Genomic DNA, 17,685 nt, shown 5'->3' on the forward strand with positions numbered 1-17,685 from the left:
TTTTCACGTTTTCAATGCCAATTTTGTGTAATTGCGGAGTTTCCCACTACCCGTGAATGCCTCTTTTTTTACGTCTCCGGCTGACGCCTGAATCTCCGCCCACTCTCTGCTCGTCCCTGCTGGTAAGCGCTGCTTCTCTGTCTCTCTTCTCTGAAATGAAATGTCTATAAGCTGTTTGAGTGATTTACCCAGTTGTTGTTAGTGACTTACGGTGTGTTCACACCGAACGCGATAGAGGCGGCCAGAGTATGGCAAGCCATTAGTGCCAAAATTCGCCACTTTCCTAACCTGTTTGGTTAAGAAATGGCATAAAAAACGCCGTTTAATTATTCAAAACGCCAAAAAAACGGCGTTCTGTTCCGACAAACGCCGCTTTTTACGCCACTCGGATGGTGCGTTCAGGGCGCCATCCGAGTGGCGGAAAAGGCGGCGTTCAAAGACAGACGGAAACGCCGTTTTTTACGCTACTCGGCACAGAACGCCGTTTTTATGCATCTTTGAACGGCGTTTTTTACGGCGTTCTCTGCCAGCTGTAACGGCGTTTAAAATGGCGTGTTATTGAAATTATGCAGGGCACTCCCCATGGTTCCCTCATCCAATTACTTTCAACTCATTTCACCCAATCAAAGAAGAGGAAGTGCAGACCACACTAATGCATCACCGATTCACCTTGCTGCTAAGTGATTGCCTATTCAGTACCAGTGCTTGTCACAGTATTCACTTGCATTATAATCCCACTATGCATTTTGATGTGTTTAAGGCATGATCGAGCAAACAAACGACAGAATACTTTTTCTGAAACCTTAACTGTGTTACCTGTTATGGCAGCTAACAGGTAATTTCTGAGCTTCTTTCTTATTTTCCTCTTTACTTCTCTTAACCTTTAACTTATGTCTTAGCAATCAGATCCTGCCATCTTGCATTACCGCTTCGTGCTAGTTATGTTGACTTTTCTCTTCTTTTGGCTCTACTTTTTTCACCCGTGTTTGGACACTCGGCGCATGGCTCCATCCCCAGTGAGGGAAGAAACGGGGGTGATGTCTCCCGAGGACACCTCACACACCATCTCTCCTTCCTGTAATCACTTTAAATGTGAGATCGCTCCCTGATATGATTGAGGAGCTAATGACGCTAACCCGGTCACAGTGGCAGTATCCCGGCACTGCCCGGTACTCCCTCTGTGAGTAGGCTGCCCGGCTTCCAGCTGCTGCGGGCGGACAAGACGAGAGACAGCGGTGAGAGGAAAGGAGGGGGGCTGGCAGTGTTTGTTAAAGACGTTTGTGGTATCTCTGGGCACATCGCTGTGAAAGAACAACTCTGCAACACAGACATTGCGCTATTAGCCGTTAGCATCCGTGGAGGCAGCCTGTGACTCTCTGTGGTCCGCAGACTGCAAACGCAATCTCCGAGAGCTCGTCTTCTAATATCAGGGGACTTTAATCATGTCTCGCTGGACTCCACACTGCCCACCTTCACCCAGTATGTGACCTGCCCCACCGTAGGCAATAAAACATTGTACTTAATGTATGCCAATGAAAAAGTGGCATACAGTTCATCACCTCCCCCTGCCCAGGGAAGATCCAATCGTAACCGAGTGCGTCTTGTCCCTGTGTGCAGCCCTTACTGTGCAGGGAGCCACTAATCACCCACGCAGTGCAGAGATGGTCCGCGGAGGGCATATAAATAAATAATAAAAGCAAGTAAATGACAGTATGCTCTTTCTGAAACAAACGGAGACCTTAACTTTTATCAAAATACCGTTTTACTCAGTTTAAAGTAATACCACTGTATAATAGCCTTCAAATTTAATAATGTTAACAGTATCTCAGGAATATTTTTGCTCTTTCAACATGCATTAAAAAAATAGATATACAGTTTTGAATCAGACCTGTATGTACGTTTTCTCAAAAGTGACGTAAATAAGTAATCTCAAGAACCTGAAATAATAGTCTCCCATGTAAACTGGAGATGTCCTTGTCAATGTCATCAGAGTACTCTGGATGTCTTACACGAATTTGAAACATAAAACCAGAGTGGCACATGACAGTGTTGCACATAACATAACTAGTTTATATGACATGAAGTTATAAAAAAAGAATCCATGTAACTTGGTAATGGCTTCTTTCTGATAACTGTTGGCTGCAGTGTGCATTATCTTGACAAAAGTATAAGATACTGAACCCACTGATATGATGTGGTGGAGGAGCACAAATACCTGGACACCCACATATATACATTTGCTGAACTGGAAGATCAAAACAGAAGCTGTACACAAGCAGTGGATGGGCAGGCTGTTTTTTGTGAGCAAGCTTGTGCAGTGCACTTTGATGTGTTCTTCTTGGATCAGGAGAGCAAGCTCTGTGATTGGCTGCACTTCGGAAGCTGTGGTGGAGAGGAAGTGAGTGAACAAACTGCCATGCATCATGGATATTCCTCTCAATCCACCTCACCAGGTACTTCTCTAAAAGTGTGACTCAGGTCTGTTGCCCCAAAGGATACAGGAAATGCACTGATTTCCATGACAGAATTCACGACAACACCGACACAGGTCGGTTCTTTGAAACGGGCGTTTATTACTTGGGCCTTCTCTCCTCGGCTTCACCATCACCAGTACGCCGATACACCGTGAGAACTGGTCACGAGCGAACAGTACAAACCAATTAGCTTGTACTTTAGAGTACACATATTAAGTCCAAACACAAATAACAACATTTCTCAAATGACAAATACCTCGTTGGCTGCTTGTCCTGAAAAGAGGTCCTTAAGTCCTTGTGTTGCTTTTTCTTTTAGTAAACTTTTAGCTTAAAATCGCTTCATGAGAGACATCTGCTCCCTCGCAGTCCATGCAAAGTCTCGTGTACTCTCGTTAAGGGTATTCTCACGAGACACTAGCTCTTACACTTTACACATGTACATTTCAAATAAAGACATTTCAACACAAACTATATATATTCGTGAAATTATGTAACTTATTATAAATCAGTCATCTACATCATGAAATCTACACAGAACATTTTAACAGCATTTACACCACTACTCAATGGTACATAGTAAACACGTATCATAACTTTTCACATTATATGTATCCAGTCACCTAGATATTTTGAAGTCTTTCCACTTGCTGCTATTATGTTTCAGTCATTAATTGAACTGTCTAAGTGATATGTGGAGTCCAGAAAGTATATTAAGCCAGTGACGAGCTCAATACCATGACTCCCTCTGGTGCCACTTAGTGGATTAAACAGTTCTACCACTTGCTCCATCACCATTCCATCCAGAGTAAATTCAATGTCAGATCAGAGCAGGAACTGAAACCACAATGTTTCCAAACCTATCAGTCCTTCTACAACTCGGGTTTTGTGCGACTTCCATGTTCAGACCACAGTGAGTCTGTTAAACGGATTGTGAAAAGAAATAAAGACAAGTATGAGAAGAACTCTGAGGATATTGAGAGTGCACTGGAAGAGTTTGAACAAAATAGGGATGTTGTGATCGATGAATGGTGTAATCTGGCTCCTGAATCTGAAGTTGTGAGGCTGCAATGTGATGAGAATCTTCCTGAGAGACATTCTGATGATGAGAACGAACAGGAAAATGTCCCCGACTACAGTCGTCAGTCTGATGCTGTAACAGAGATCAGAGCCATCAGAGAACAACCTGCAGTAGATCCAGCCGTGGTACGTGTAATGTATCAGAATCTGAACCAGAAGCAGGCCTGCTATAAGAGACTGGTGTATTCAGCGAGTTTGTGGTTTGAACCCAGATCCATTTTTCTTCTATATCAACGGTGGTGCAGGAACTGGAAAGTCACATCTGATTAAATGTATTCATTCTGAAGCATCAAAGATCCTGAGCAGACTGCCTGCTAATGCAGAAGAAGCTGACATATCAAATCCAACTGTTTTACTGACTTCATTTACCGGTACAGCAGCTTTTTCTATCAATGGCTCTACATTACATTCTCTACTGAAACTACCCAGGAGTCTGAAACCACCCATTCAAGGACTTGGTAATCGACTGGATGAAGTCAGATCTGAGCTGATGAATGCTGAAATTATTGTTATTGATGAGATTTCAATGGTTTCAAAACCCCTTTTTCCCTATGTGGATGCAAGACTGAAACAAATCAAAGGCACTCAGAGACCTTTTGGTGGAATGTCAGTTTTAGCTGTTGGAGATTTTTACCAGCTGCCACCAGTGCGACAGTCTAAACCTCTCTGTGTTTATGATCCAGAACAGATTGACCTATGGCAGGAGCATTTTCAGATGATCACTCTAACCGAGATCATGCGTCAGAAAGATGATGTGGCCTTTGCAGAGATGTTGAACAGGATTAGAGTGAAAGAAAAGACAGATGAGCTTTCTCAGTGCGACAGAGATTTGTTGTCACAGGCTGTGACTGCACCAGAAGAATGTCCAACTGAGGTCTTACACATTTATGCCACCAACAAGAATGTGGAATCCCATAACACAGATACCCTGAAGAAGCTTCATTCAAACATCATAATCATCACTGCAGACGATTTCCAGAAGGATAAACGTACAGGCAGAATGGCACGAAGAGACAAACCATTTACAGGTGGGCGAAATGATTTACCCGACACCCTGAACGTCGCTGAAGGAGCTCGAGTCATGCTGACCAGAAACTTGGACACACTAAACGGTTTGGTCAACGGTGCTTTTGGTATACTGGTAAAGGTGGTGAGATCTGAAAATGATGGACACATAATAATAAATAATTATTGTGGGTGATTTTAACATCCATGTAGATGCTAAAAATGACAGCCTCAACATGGCATTTAGTCTGTTATTAGACTCAATTGGCTTCTCTCAAAATGTAAAAGAACCCACCCACCACTTTAATCACACTCTAGATCTTGTTTTAACATATGGCATAGAAACTGAACATTTAACAGTGTTTCCTGAAAACCCTCTCCTGTCTGATCATTTCCTGATAACATTTACATTTACAATAATTGATTACACAGCGGTGGAGAGTAGATTTTATCAAAGTAGATGTCTTTCTGAAAGCGCTGTAACTAAGTTTAAGAATATAATCCACCCACTGTTATCATCTTCAATGCCCTGTACCAACACAGAGCAGAGCAGCTATCTGAACGCTACCCCAACAGAGGTCGATTATCTTGTTAATAATTTCACCTCCTCACTACGTACGACTCTGGATACTGTAGCTCCAGTGAAAACTAAGGTCTCTAATCAGAAGTACCTGACTCCGTGGTATAATTCTCAAACACGTACCCTAAAGCAGATGACTCGTAATCTGGAGAGGAAATGGCGTGTCACAAATTTAGAGGATCATCATTTAGCCTGGAGAAATAGTTTGCTGCTTTATAAGAAAGCCCTCCGCAAAGCCAGAACATCTTACTATTCATCACTGATTGAAGAAAATAAGAACAACCCCAGGTTTCTCTTCAGCACTGTAGCCAGGCTGACAAACAGTCAGAGCTCTGTTGAGCCAACCATCCCTTTAACGTTAACTAGTAATGACTTCATGAACTTCTTCACAAATAAAATTTTTATCATTAGAGAAAAAATTACCAGTAATCATCCCACAGATGTAATATTATCTACAGATACTCTTAGTACCATTTATGTTAAGTTAGACTCTTTTTCTCCAATTGATCTTTCTGAGTTAACTTCAATAATTACTTCCTCCAAACCATCAACGTGTCTTTTAGACCCCATTCCTACAAAACTGCTCAAAGAAGTCCTGCCATTAATTAATTCTTCGATCTTAAATATGATCAACCTATCTCTAATAATCGGCTATGTACCACAGGCCTTCAAGCTGGCTGTAGTTAAACCTTTACTCAAAAAGCCATCTCTAGACCCAGCAGTCTTAGCTAATTATAGGCCAATCTCCAACCTTCCTTTCATATCAAAAATCCTTGAAAGAGTAGTTGTCAAACAGCTAACAGATCATCTGCAGAGGAATGGTTTATTTGAAGAGTTTCAGTCAGGTTTCAGAGCTCATCACAGCACAGAAACAGCTTTAGTGAAGGTTACAAATGATCTTCTTATGGCCTCTGACAGTGGACTCATCTCTGTGCTTGTCCTGCTAGACCTCAGTGCAGCGTTCGATACTGTTGACCATAATATCCTATTAGAGCGATTAGAACATGCTGTAGGTATTACAGGTACTGCACTGCAGTGGTTTGTATCATATCTATCTAATAGACTCCAATTTGTGCATGTAAATGGAGAGTCCTCTTCACACACTGAGGTTAATTATGGAGTTCCACAGGGTTCAGTGCTAGGACCAATTCTGTTTACATTATACATGCTTCCCTTAGGCAGCATCATTAGAAGACATAGCGTACATTTTCACTGCTATGCCGATGACACCCAGCTCTATCTGTCCATGAAGCCAGATAACACACACCAATTAGTTAAACTGCAGGAATGTCTTAAAGACATAAAGACCTGGATGGCCGCTAACTTTCTGCTTCTTAATTCAGATAAAACTGAGGTTATTGTACTCGGCCCTGAAAATCTTAGAAATATGGTATCTAACCAGATTCATACTCTGGATGGCATTACCTTGGCCTCCAGTAACGCTGTGAGGAACCTTGGAGTCATTTTTGACCAGGACATGTCCTTCAACGCACATATTAAACAAATATGTAAGACTGCTTTCTTCCATTTGCGCAACATCTCTAAAATTAGAAATATCCTGTCTCAGAGTGACGCTGAAAAACTAGTTCATGCATTTATTACTTCCAGGCTGGACTACTGTAATTCATTATTATCAGGATGTCCAAAAAACTCACTGAAAAGCCTTCAGCTAATCCAAAATGCTGCAGCAAGAGTACTGACAGGGACTAGAAAGAGAGAGCATATTTCTCCTGTTTTGGCTTCCCTTCATTGGCTTCCTGTTAAGTCCAGAATTGAATTCAAAATCCTGCTCCTCACATACAAGGTCTTAAATAATCAGGCCCCATCTTATCTTAATGACCTTGTAGTACCATATCACCCTATTAGAGCACTTCGCTCTGCAGGCCTACTTGTTGTTCCTAGAGTATTTAAAAGTAGAATGGGAGGCAGAGCCTTCAGTTTTCAGGCCCCTCTTCTGTGGAACCAGCTTCCAGTTTGGATTCGGGAGACAGACACTATCTCTACTTTTAAGATTAGGCTTAAAACTTTCCTTTTTGCTAAAGCATATAGTTAGGGCTGGACCAGGTGACCCTGAATCCTCCCTTAGTTATGCTGCAATAGACGTAGGCTGCCGGGGGATTCCCATGATGCATTGAGTTTTTCCTTTCCAGTCACCTTTCTCACTCACTATGTATTAATAGACCTCTCTGCATTGAATCATATCTGTTATTAACCTCTGTCTCTCTTCCACAGCATGTCTTTTATCCTGTCTTCCTTCTCTCACCCCAACCGGTCGCAGCAGATGGCCGCCCCTCCCTGAGCCTGGTTCTGCCGGAGGTTTCTTCCTGTTAAAAGGGAGTTTTTCCTTCCCACTGTCGCCAAAGTGCTTGCTCATAGGGGGTCATATGATTGTTGGGTTTTTCTCTGTATCTATGAAGCGCCTTGAGGCGACTTTTGTTGTGATTTGGCGCTATATAAATAAAATTGAATTGAATTGAATTGAATAATCAAACTGGGGCTCAGAATGGACAACCGGCAGCCTATGAGACACAACCGCAGTGCTAATGCAGCATCTGATGATCTGGTTTACATTGAGAGAGCAGAGGAGAGTCTGAAGTTTAAAGGAGCGGTACGCAGACAGTTTCCTGTAAAGCTAGCATTCGCCTGCACAATTCACAAAACTCAGGGTCTTACAACACAGACAGCTGTAGTTTCAATGAAGAACATTTTTGAACCAGGTATGGCTTATGTTGCTCTCAGCAGGGTGACGTCTCTCAGTGGACTCTATTTACAGGACTTGGATAAGAAAAAGATTTACGCCAATCCCGAGGTAACTGCAGTGCTCCAAACCATGAGACAAGGCAGCGTTGAGGAAATGATGCCTCTTCTTCAGGTCAGAGAAACAGCCAGCAGACCTGACACTCTTACACTGATCCATCACAATATGGAGGGTTTGCCATCTCACATCAGTGACATCAAGAGTCATCATGAAATGTGTTTAGCAGATGTTTTGTGTCTCACAGAGTCTCACCTTCAAGGCTCCTTTGTTGCAGACAGTCTTCATTTGGACGGCTACACGATGTTCAAACGCAACAGACATGTGTTCTACACAAACTTTCCTCACATGGCCAGCAGAAGTGGTGGTGGAGTTGTTGTGTATTTGAGGAATCATTTTCAGGTTCAGGTAAAACAGTATCTGCATAATGTCACTGATCTTGAGTTTTTAGTGTTGAAGGTTCAGGCTCCATTCCCTGCGCTCATTGCGGTTGTGTACAGACCCCCTGACTACAGTTTGACACCGTTTATGCAAAACCTGGTAAGTCTTTTAGATTCACTTGAAATAATGGACTGTCACCCAATAATTGTGTGTGGAGATTTTAATGAAAACCAGTTGCAGAGTGGAAGAAAACAGATTCTGGAGCAGTTTCAGTCTAGAGGGTATTCACAGCTGATCACTTCTGCCACTACAGACAAGAACACCCTGCTTGACCTCATTTTTATTTCTCAGCCACAGAAATGTCTCCATTCAGGTGTTCTGAGAACGTATTACAGTTACCACAACCCTGTCTTTTGTGTCCTGTCCTCGAGCCAATCATGAAGTCGTCTGGTGAGTTTTGAAACAATTACAGATCATGTTTGTTACAGAGTTTACTGATTGTAGAGCATGGAAAAGATTTTTCATTGAAAAATCACATTTCTTCATATTGTCTTCCCTACTCTGTCTGTAAGAAGACCCTTTCTTATTGCAGTGTTATTAATCATTTCACCAAATCATGGCTGTACTTCATGCAGAGCTGGGAGATCTGCATGCCAAATATCCTTGGGCAAGATACTAACCCCATGTTTGCCTACTGGTGGTGGTCAGAGGGCCCGGTGGCGCCTGTGTCCGGCAGCCTCGCCTCTGTCAGTGCGCCCCAGGGTGGCTGTGGCTACAATGTAGCTTGCTATCGCCAGTGTGTGAATGTGTGTGTGAATGGGTGAATGACTGAATGTAGTGTAAAGCGCTTTGGGGTCCTATGGACTAGAAAAGCGCTATACAAATGCAGGCCATTTACCATCTGCTTTCTGTTATCATGCACCTCAGATCTGAAATATGCTGCAAAAAGTATTAAACGGACATAATTTATTTTTTATTCTCATGTTTTAAATGACTAAATCTACTAATGCCTTTTTTCATGGATGTTAATTGTCATCTCCTTTTTTGATACTTTTTTTACTCTGACGTATGTATCTCAACAAACGAGATCTTCCCCTCCAAGGGCTTTCAAATATGAAATAGTAAATAAATAAATTCCAGATAAATGCAGGTATTTATTATGGGTCACATTAATAAATACAGTCAATTATATTTTCTTGATTATAGTAAATTTTGTAGAATCAAATGTTTTTGGGATGAATGAGGTTTTGCTTATCATGTTTTACAGGTAAAATTTTTTAAAAGTTTTAAACTATCTTTAGGCTACCAGAGATGTCTATAATTATACATTATGTAGAGAAAAACATTTTTACAGCTTACAGAATATGTATAAAAACTGATTTAGAAGTACATGGAAAGTTTCTGCATCCATTTTCTGACTTGGCCTTTATCCGGGTGGGTTTGGGTTTGGGTGGATAAAGGCCAAGTCAGAATTCTCTGAGCAGCTGGAAAAAGCTGCTAATAAACAAAGACATCAGAAAGCGGGGGCTTTAGGTGTAGCCCACGCTTTCTGATGCACTAATTAGACTTAGTAACTGACACCCCATACCAGCATTATATAGACACTTGGGGGCTGAGATGGGTGGGTGGGGAGGGTGGGTGGGTGGTGTTAAAAGCACTTTATGTTTTGTAGATGTATTTTTTTCAGACAGGGCACACACAGTCCTGTTTCCTTTGTGGGAAAACCTTCAAACTTCACCATCCTCAGCTGAAACAACAACATCTTAACACCATCTTCATGAACTGCTGAGCCAAACCTGATCCATCAGTGCTGGACTGCACAGATAACTACATGCCACACAGAGACTGCTGTTTTATGAACTGCCATACCAGTGTGTCTTCAATGGAGAAGATGACACACCCATCACCTGACCTCCTGCCTGATCTGGAGACCATCATCATGCTGCCACACTGCACACCTCTGAGACCATCAATGATGACTCCTACTGAGGAAACTGTATTTCCTGTCAGAGATCCTCAGTGATCCTCAGAGCAGAGAGAGGTATGATTCATTATCTTTGATAAAAAAAATGTCAGTGTTTTTAATTGAATTAATTAATTTAAATCCTGTTTATTGCATAAATAATTCCACACTCAAATGATTATACTTGTTGACACTTTTTGAGTTTTAATTCACATTATGGATTACAAATCTATGCTTTTTCTACTCTGTCTCTCTGTGCAGGTACTGCTGTCTTCTGAGTTCTTCAGTGTCCCAACTGAGACATTCAAACGTCACTGCAGAGCTCATGTCTTTCCTCACCATCATGTGAGTGTGAGATTGCTCTGGATTCTGGTTATGTGGCCTGCAGCACCTATAAGGTATTTCAACATTGTTCATTGTATAACTTATTTGTAGTTTTTAGGCCTTAACACAAATAAAATGTTCCTTTTTCTGTATTTTTTAGAATAAGCTCGTCCAGTGTTCCTGCATTCCAGCTTCTTAGACTCTATGCAAGTGGACAGAGTATCAGTGTTTGGCCACTCTTACAGACACCGACTTCTGTCAACTCACTGCTACTGATCAGGCACCTCACTCCAGGAAGACAGAGGGCTGCAAGCCTGTCATCGTTTCCAGTGTGGCTTTGTATTCTTGGGGTAGCATCAGATTTTTCCCACAAATATTCAAAGGTAACACTTATTTTAAGCTTAGTTATTAAGTCAAAAGTCTTCCCTTGTGTTAATTTTATTTATTTTTTATTCTTTTTTTGTTTTCTTTTAGATTTATATGCAGTGATCGGATGTGGTGGAGCTTTGTTAACTGTGTGGAAAACATCTGTTTGTGATGATATTTACAATGAGGCTTTAAGGTGACAGTTTCCATGTAATTTCAATCCTTTTACTAAGCAAAAACATGTTTGCAATTAACATATTTTTTTCAGTTTTGTCTTTTGGATTTATGGTTAACATTCCTCTGTGACAGCAAATACTAAACCGCTCCAAGTAACCAGCATATCATTGGTCAAAGGCAAAAAGGACCACATGTCACGCTAGCAATGAATTTTTGACTGTGTTTGTGTCACCAGATTTAACAAACAATATCAGACATATGAAACTGAACTCTGGATTAATGTGCAGATGTTTTTTGTGTTTTTTTTTTTTTTTATTGTTGAATAATTATTTTGTAGGACAAACCCAATCTATTTACCCAAACAATTTAACTTGTTTGGGTAAATAGTGGATTAATATATCTAAGTCTATAAGTATAGCAAGCTGAATTCATACAGACACACAGCTCTAAATCTTGAATTGTAGGATGTACAGAAATGATCGTGTGATTATTATGGACATTTAAATAACTATATCTATTGAACCATTACACGTATTATTTATAGAAATTACACAATCTCAAATTGTGAAAAAAGAAGTGTTTAAGAGAATAAATAATGTGTGTTTGTATGAATCCTGCCTTAGTATGGGGTGTCAGTAACTACATTAGTATAGAGTAGGTCTAACAGTGGTTTTCCACATCTGCTCTAATACAGCGGTCCCCAACCTTTTTTGCGCCATGGACCGGTTTATGCCCGACAATATTTTCATGGACCGGCCTTTAAGGTGTCGCGGATAAATACAACAAAATAAAACTAGTACTGGTACCGAAAAAAAGAAAATTTGTTCATAACACACGTGAAAAGACCAAGGAAAACCGAGTAAACGATAAAAACGATAACAAAATAATGCTGAAAACCGTCAAAAACCCTGAAAACTATACATTTCACACCTGAGCCTCAACTCTCGTGGCCTGGTACCAAACGACTCACGGACCGGTACCGGTCCGAGGCCCGGGGGTTGGGGACCGCTGCTCTAATATATATAGATAATGGGTCAGACATATAAAGTCATTTTGAAAAGTTCATAATCATAATCATAGGTCACATCCATTTATATGTGTTCCTCTTTATCATTTTATATCAGGTCACACAGCTGACTTGAGTTTTGATCAGAGTAGAACCATAACATTCATGCTAATGGTTCTACTGTTTACAGTTACTTTATGATGGATTTCACCCTGGTCACAGCACTATGTGAAAAGCTGTTAGAGGTAAAGTTAAGCCAATTAATACCTCATCATAAGTCACTCTCTAACGCAGGGCAGTGATTATTTTTCACTGTAATTTATTCCACAACAATGTTCTTTATTTGATTCTTTAAATATGCACATCAATTGTTTAGCTGTGTGACTCTCCACACCTGAAATATATCACAATGTGGACTTCATTTCGACAGTATTTTGTAGATTGGTACCATATTTATAATCAAATCATCTTGTGCATTTATTACCTAAATGTTGTTTGTGTGGTTTTTTTTGTTTGTTTGTTTGGGGTTTTTTTGTTGCCATTTTTACATTTCACCAACTGTGTAAATTCTGCAATTTTACCTTGGTTTTGTTTCACATCAGTTTATCTGCTGGCTGGTATTCCTGTCTTCCTTCTCTCACCCCAACCGGTCGCAGCAGATGGCCGCCCCTCCCTGAGCCTGGTTCTGCTGGAGGTTTCTTCCTGTTAAAAGGGAGTTTTTCCTTCCCACTGTCGCCAAAGTGCTTGCTCATAGGGGGTCATATGATTGTTGGGTTTTTCTCTGTATCTATGAAGTGCCTTAAGGCGACTTTTGTTGTGATTTGGCGCTATATAAATTGAATTGAATTGGTTTTCTTCCTTTTCTAATGTTTCTGGTCATTTTTCACAGTTAAACAAGTAACTTTGAGGTTACTTCATCATTTTCAGCTGTTATCTGTTTACAGTTTTTTCCTAATAATTACATTTCTGCAAAATTATAGCAGTTCTGATAAGTTGTAATATTTCTGCCAAGTTATTAATTTTCTACTAAATTATATCATTTCTGCTAAGTTATGTTATTCTAAATTATTACATTTCTGCTAAGTTGTAGCTTCTGGTAAACTACAACATTTCTGCTGAATTGTTATGATTCTTCTAAGTTATTGCATTTCTGCTAAGTTATTGCATTTTTGTTAACTTGATGTTGTTCTGCAAAGTTATTAAAATTTCAACAACTTTTTAAAAACTGACTTTGATTTCTTCAGCTATTTTCAACTATCTTCAGCAGACAGCTTCAGCTTTACAGCATCCACACTGCATTTTCGCAGGAAATGCAATTTTTTCTAGTTTATGTTACCTCCCCTGTCACCTAGCAGAGCTGGGGTGTAACACTCAGGCACTCTGTGTTTCTCTCAAATAATTGTTATACTTTGTCATTTAATGTTACCCCTGCTAACCAGTCACAGAAATAGGCATCACTTACCAGTGGTGGCTCATCAATAGAGGGCTGCTGAGGTGCCGCATCCGTAAAAATATTGCAAGGAAACAAATCCATCACAAACAATTAATGACAAAAATTAAAGGCTGAGTTTCAGTTTTAGCTTGAAATTTGCCCCTCACGGGCATGACCAACTGGCATGAATGACCTACCTTGTTTAAGAATTTGATCAGACAGACATTCAGCAACATTCACACAGCACAGACACTCCTGTCTTGAACAAGAACAGACACTTGTTGTTAGCTAGCTCTTAACTGAAGTGGTCGACTTAATTTTAAGGTAGTTGGTGGACCCGACCCTGCTTTTAGTCAGCAGCAGTCCATCGATTGTGGAAAAGCATATACATGGATCTTCTCCAGTACGCTATATGACAAGCTGAGTTGGCTAACTGGATGTGTGAGCAATGATTTTGTCTTCCATGGCTCCACAGGTGTACGGGACTTGAAGCACTTAACTGAAAAGTGCAAAAGACTCGAGAGTCGCAGTGACCTCTTGGACAGTATCGTGAAGCTACACTTTTTTTTAGCAAAGTAGAACAGCTGAATGAGAGCAATCAAATTGGCAGAAGACAGCACAACGAAGAGGTGATGAAAAATCACCACCGTCTGTCTAGAATCACAGACTGTGTTAAATTTTGTGAAGCCTTTGAGTTGGCCTTGCTTGGCCATGATAAAAATGCAGATTCTGATAATCCAGGGATTTTCTGTGGTTTGGAGAGAAAATTCATGTACAAGTAGAGGCTACCTGCCCCAGTTGGTCTTGTTATGAAGGGTTCATGTTTATTCAAGATTTATGTAGATACTTTTGTTTTTAAAGGGGTATTTTTTTAATTGCAAAGGTTTAAAAGATAAGAAAGTGTTTGCGTAGATTTTAGATTTGTTTGTTTTTTTCTTGGTCTGCCTGTAAGATGCTTTAGATTGTTTGACCCATCGGACGACCAAAAAATTAAAATTAAAATTAATAATTTACCAGCAGCCGCCACTGTCACTTACTGATTTTACTCTGGTTTTCTGATTCCAGACATGAGAGTCATGAGTGTAATGAGTTGGCAGTTCTGTCTGATATCAAAATGGCTTTGTGTCTTTTGTTTGGGGAAGTAACCTGCTTATATATGCATGTGTCACCTGTTCAGTTCAATGATAAATTATTTTAATTTTAATATCTGGTATGTGATTCATTGAGATTTCAGCTCATGTTCCAAACTTTCTGAACACAGAACGTGTCACAAATGTGTGTCTGTGAAGCAGGTTACTTAGTTTTGACACATTTTGAGAAAAAACAAAGAATAAAATAAAATATTAGACTTCTTTTCCTTCTGACTCTTCCACGGTTATCCACCTGCTTGCTTGAGCACAGCACCAGAGGAGAGGCTCTGCTGCTGCTGGTGACTGAGTGTGTTTGTGCATGGTGAGCATAATTATGTTTGCTACAAAAGCTTCAGTGGTTATATGAACTCATAATTCATATTCATATTCTGGGAGTAGAAAAGACCCATTGCTAAGTAAAATGATCTTTTTCCCCCCCCTAAATAATTCCTTTGCTACTTTCATGTTTTTATTTGATGAGATGGGGATAAATGCACATGTTCTACGTCCTGAGTGGGACATGTCCCCTGTGTCTCCTCTGATATTTACACCACTGTATAAATGATTGATTTCCTCTGCCAAGGAGGTTGTGATGTCATTGCCTATCATGCCAATTTTCACGAAGGTTGAAGTGAAGCACAGGCAAAGACGAAGCCCATTATATTTTGTTATGTACTTTTAAACTTGATGAACTTGATTCACAAAGTCTGGGCCTAAATCCAAGTTTCCTATCATACCACATTGTATGAAAACATTCAAATAATTGTCGCAGGCCACATTATTTTTTTTTCTCCATATTTTTATCAAAGTTGGTAAAGATGATCTTCTGATCAAGCATAATAAAATCAGATGGATTTTAAAAGTGTTTATTTGTCACAAGCAATTAAAAATGGCACAAAGCTGCCTAAAGTGAAGTTAGGTGACACTACAGTCACAACTAGGGAAAACTGTGGCGTGACCAAAATTACTGCGACTGTGTGCAATGAGCTAATGACTTCATTGCCTCCGAAATGGTTGCTTAAAATAACCACTTGCAGTCAACTGGCACCCTCAAAGTGCCTTTGGGGACTCAGCACAGCAATAAGAAAGCAATACGATGGAGACAGTCATGTTATCTGTTTGCAACTGAATGGGTAGTTACACACAACCTGCTTGTGATGAACTACAGACAAAAATTCACATACTGACAGAGTCCAGCCAGAACTAAAATTCTAAAATTCATCTGTGACTAATGATAGAGTTTTGTTGGTGTTTGGTAGCTTTGCCTTTGAAGGTAAATAGGAAAATACCATAAGTGATCAGCAACCTTTCTTTTTCAGAATATAACTGGAATACAACCAGCTTTTAACCAGTTGAGTCTAGTCCTCTATTGCAAAGGGATGTGTTACAGACACGTTGCACTCATCAGCTGACTCAGATTGATTGCAACATGTTCGCAGTATGTCTGGATTTTTAAATAATATGCAGATATTTGCATACCTTCACCGTTCTGTATAAGAGTGATTGCTCCTGCCTCTCACCGGGTGATCTTTGCTCTGGCTGACATTGCAACACCTGCAGTTGCTGCAGCTACTTGCAATGTGTCATGGAAGGTAAAAAAAAGTTCTATGCAATCACCTTGGGGAGGTTGCCATCCTATTTTTACTGTAATGTGACTGAGCCCTTATCTCACACCTATGCAAACCAAATTTGGTACAGAGACTCTATTTTAATGGAAGATGGACACTCTGACACTAGTTTGTGCAGCAATAACTAAAATGCTTACATAAATGTGATTTCTGTAAAAACAAAACAACCCAATATTCATAATTATTTTATTTGCACACTGGCATATTAAAGAAGAGTGGATTATCAGGTATATATATATATATATATATGCATAGTGACACAATTTTTTGGGTCTTCATTTGTCTTCACTAAGCATCTCAGTGTAGTTCAGCAGAAGTCTGCAACACTATCTAACAGACATGTTGTTTAAAATAGATTTGCCAAAGCAAATCATTTTATACAATGAACATTTCTGTTGACAGGGTGGATCCTAAATATACTATGTTTATATATCTTGACTTTGAGCCTCTTGTGTATTGTGGGTGAAGTCTCTTTTACATTGCCAACTTCCAGCATCTGCTGAGACTATGTAATGTGCAGTTGTATTTTGCTTTTGCAGTCCCTGGAAGTGTCATGTGAAAAGACTTAATGTGACAGGAGCTTGCTGTTGCACTGCAGTCCCAAGTGCACTCTGTGCTGCAATTCTACAAGGGCATGATCTAACTGTCCCTCTCAATGAAGTACTGGGCAAACTGCATGCAGCAGAATAAGTCTTAATGATCTCTGCAGCAGGGAGGGTTGTTGATCCGCTTCTTTCAGATCTGTTTCTCTCTGTACTTCCTCTCTGATAGGGACCCTTGAACCCTTTTCAGCTAAGTGTCCTTCGCTTCTCTTGTACTCAAGAGTTTATTATGCCTTTAACCAGTCCTTTGTCCATGTCAACTTTTTGAAGAAATTTCTCCTTTTTTACTTTTAATATTAGCATTCTTCTTTGGGGCATACGTACTTGAAGAGACATTGACATTGCACAGTGCTATAAGCCTATCAGATTAAGTCACGGATTCAGGACTTGTGAAATATAGCAGATGCCAGGTACTGTGGGCACACTGAAGTATCTTGAAAGTAAGGATAGGCAGCATAGAAACCTTTTAAAATACATAGCATTTTAAAGTAAAATGTGTTGCAATAGAATAAAGGATAAAGTGCAGTTTATATCAGTACAGTGCCACCACAATCATTTTTAAACATGTTGTATTGAGTAAAAACAGAATGCAATGATTTGCAAATGTCATAAACACACTTTTATCTATAAAAGAACCCAGAAAACATATTAAATATTTAAAGTGAGAAAATTGTTGTTTTTTATCACTGTAAGCAAAAACAATAAGGTCATTTTGAATTTGGTACCAGCAGCACATCTCAAAAAAGTTTAGGTGGAGAAAAAAAAAAAGTCTGGAAAAGAAAGCG

The 17,685-nt window shown here is 39.9% G+C and overlaps 1 long non-coding RNA gene across 1 annotated transcript; it reads left to right on the forward strand.

Annotated features, from left to right (window-relative positions):
- The first annotated feature begins 9,920 nt into the window (after window positions 1–9,920).
- LOC146379128 (uncharacterized) lies at window positions 9,921–13,110 on the forward strand. Its single transcript, XR_014801557.1, has 4 exons — window positions 9,921–10,313; window positions 10,497–10,633; window positions 10,720–10,942; window positions 11,034–13,110. It is a non-coding gene; the product is annotated as an uncharacterized LOC146379128 (long non-coding RNA).
- The last annotated feature ends 4,575 nt before the right edge of the window (window positions 13,111–17,685 follow it).

The sequence above is a fragment of the Perissodus microlepis genome, chromosome 10 (assembly GCF_051167445.1).
Source record: "Perissodus microlepis isolate ML-2025 ecotype Zambia chromosome 10, ASM5116744v1, whole genome shotgun sequence".
NCBI classification, from domain to species: Eukaryota; Metazoa; Chordata; class Actinopteri; order Cichliformes; family Cichlidae; genus Perissodus; species Perissodus microlepis.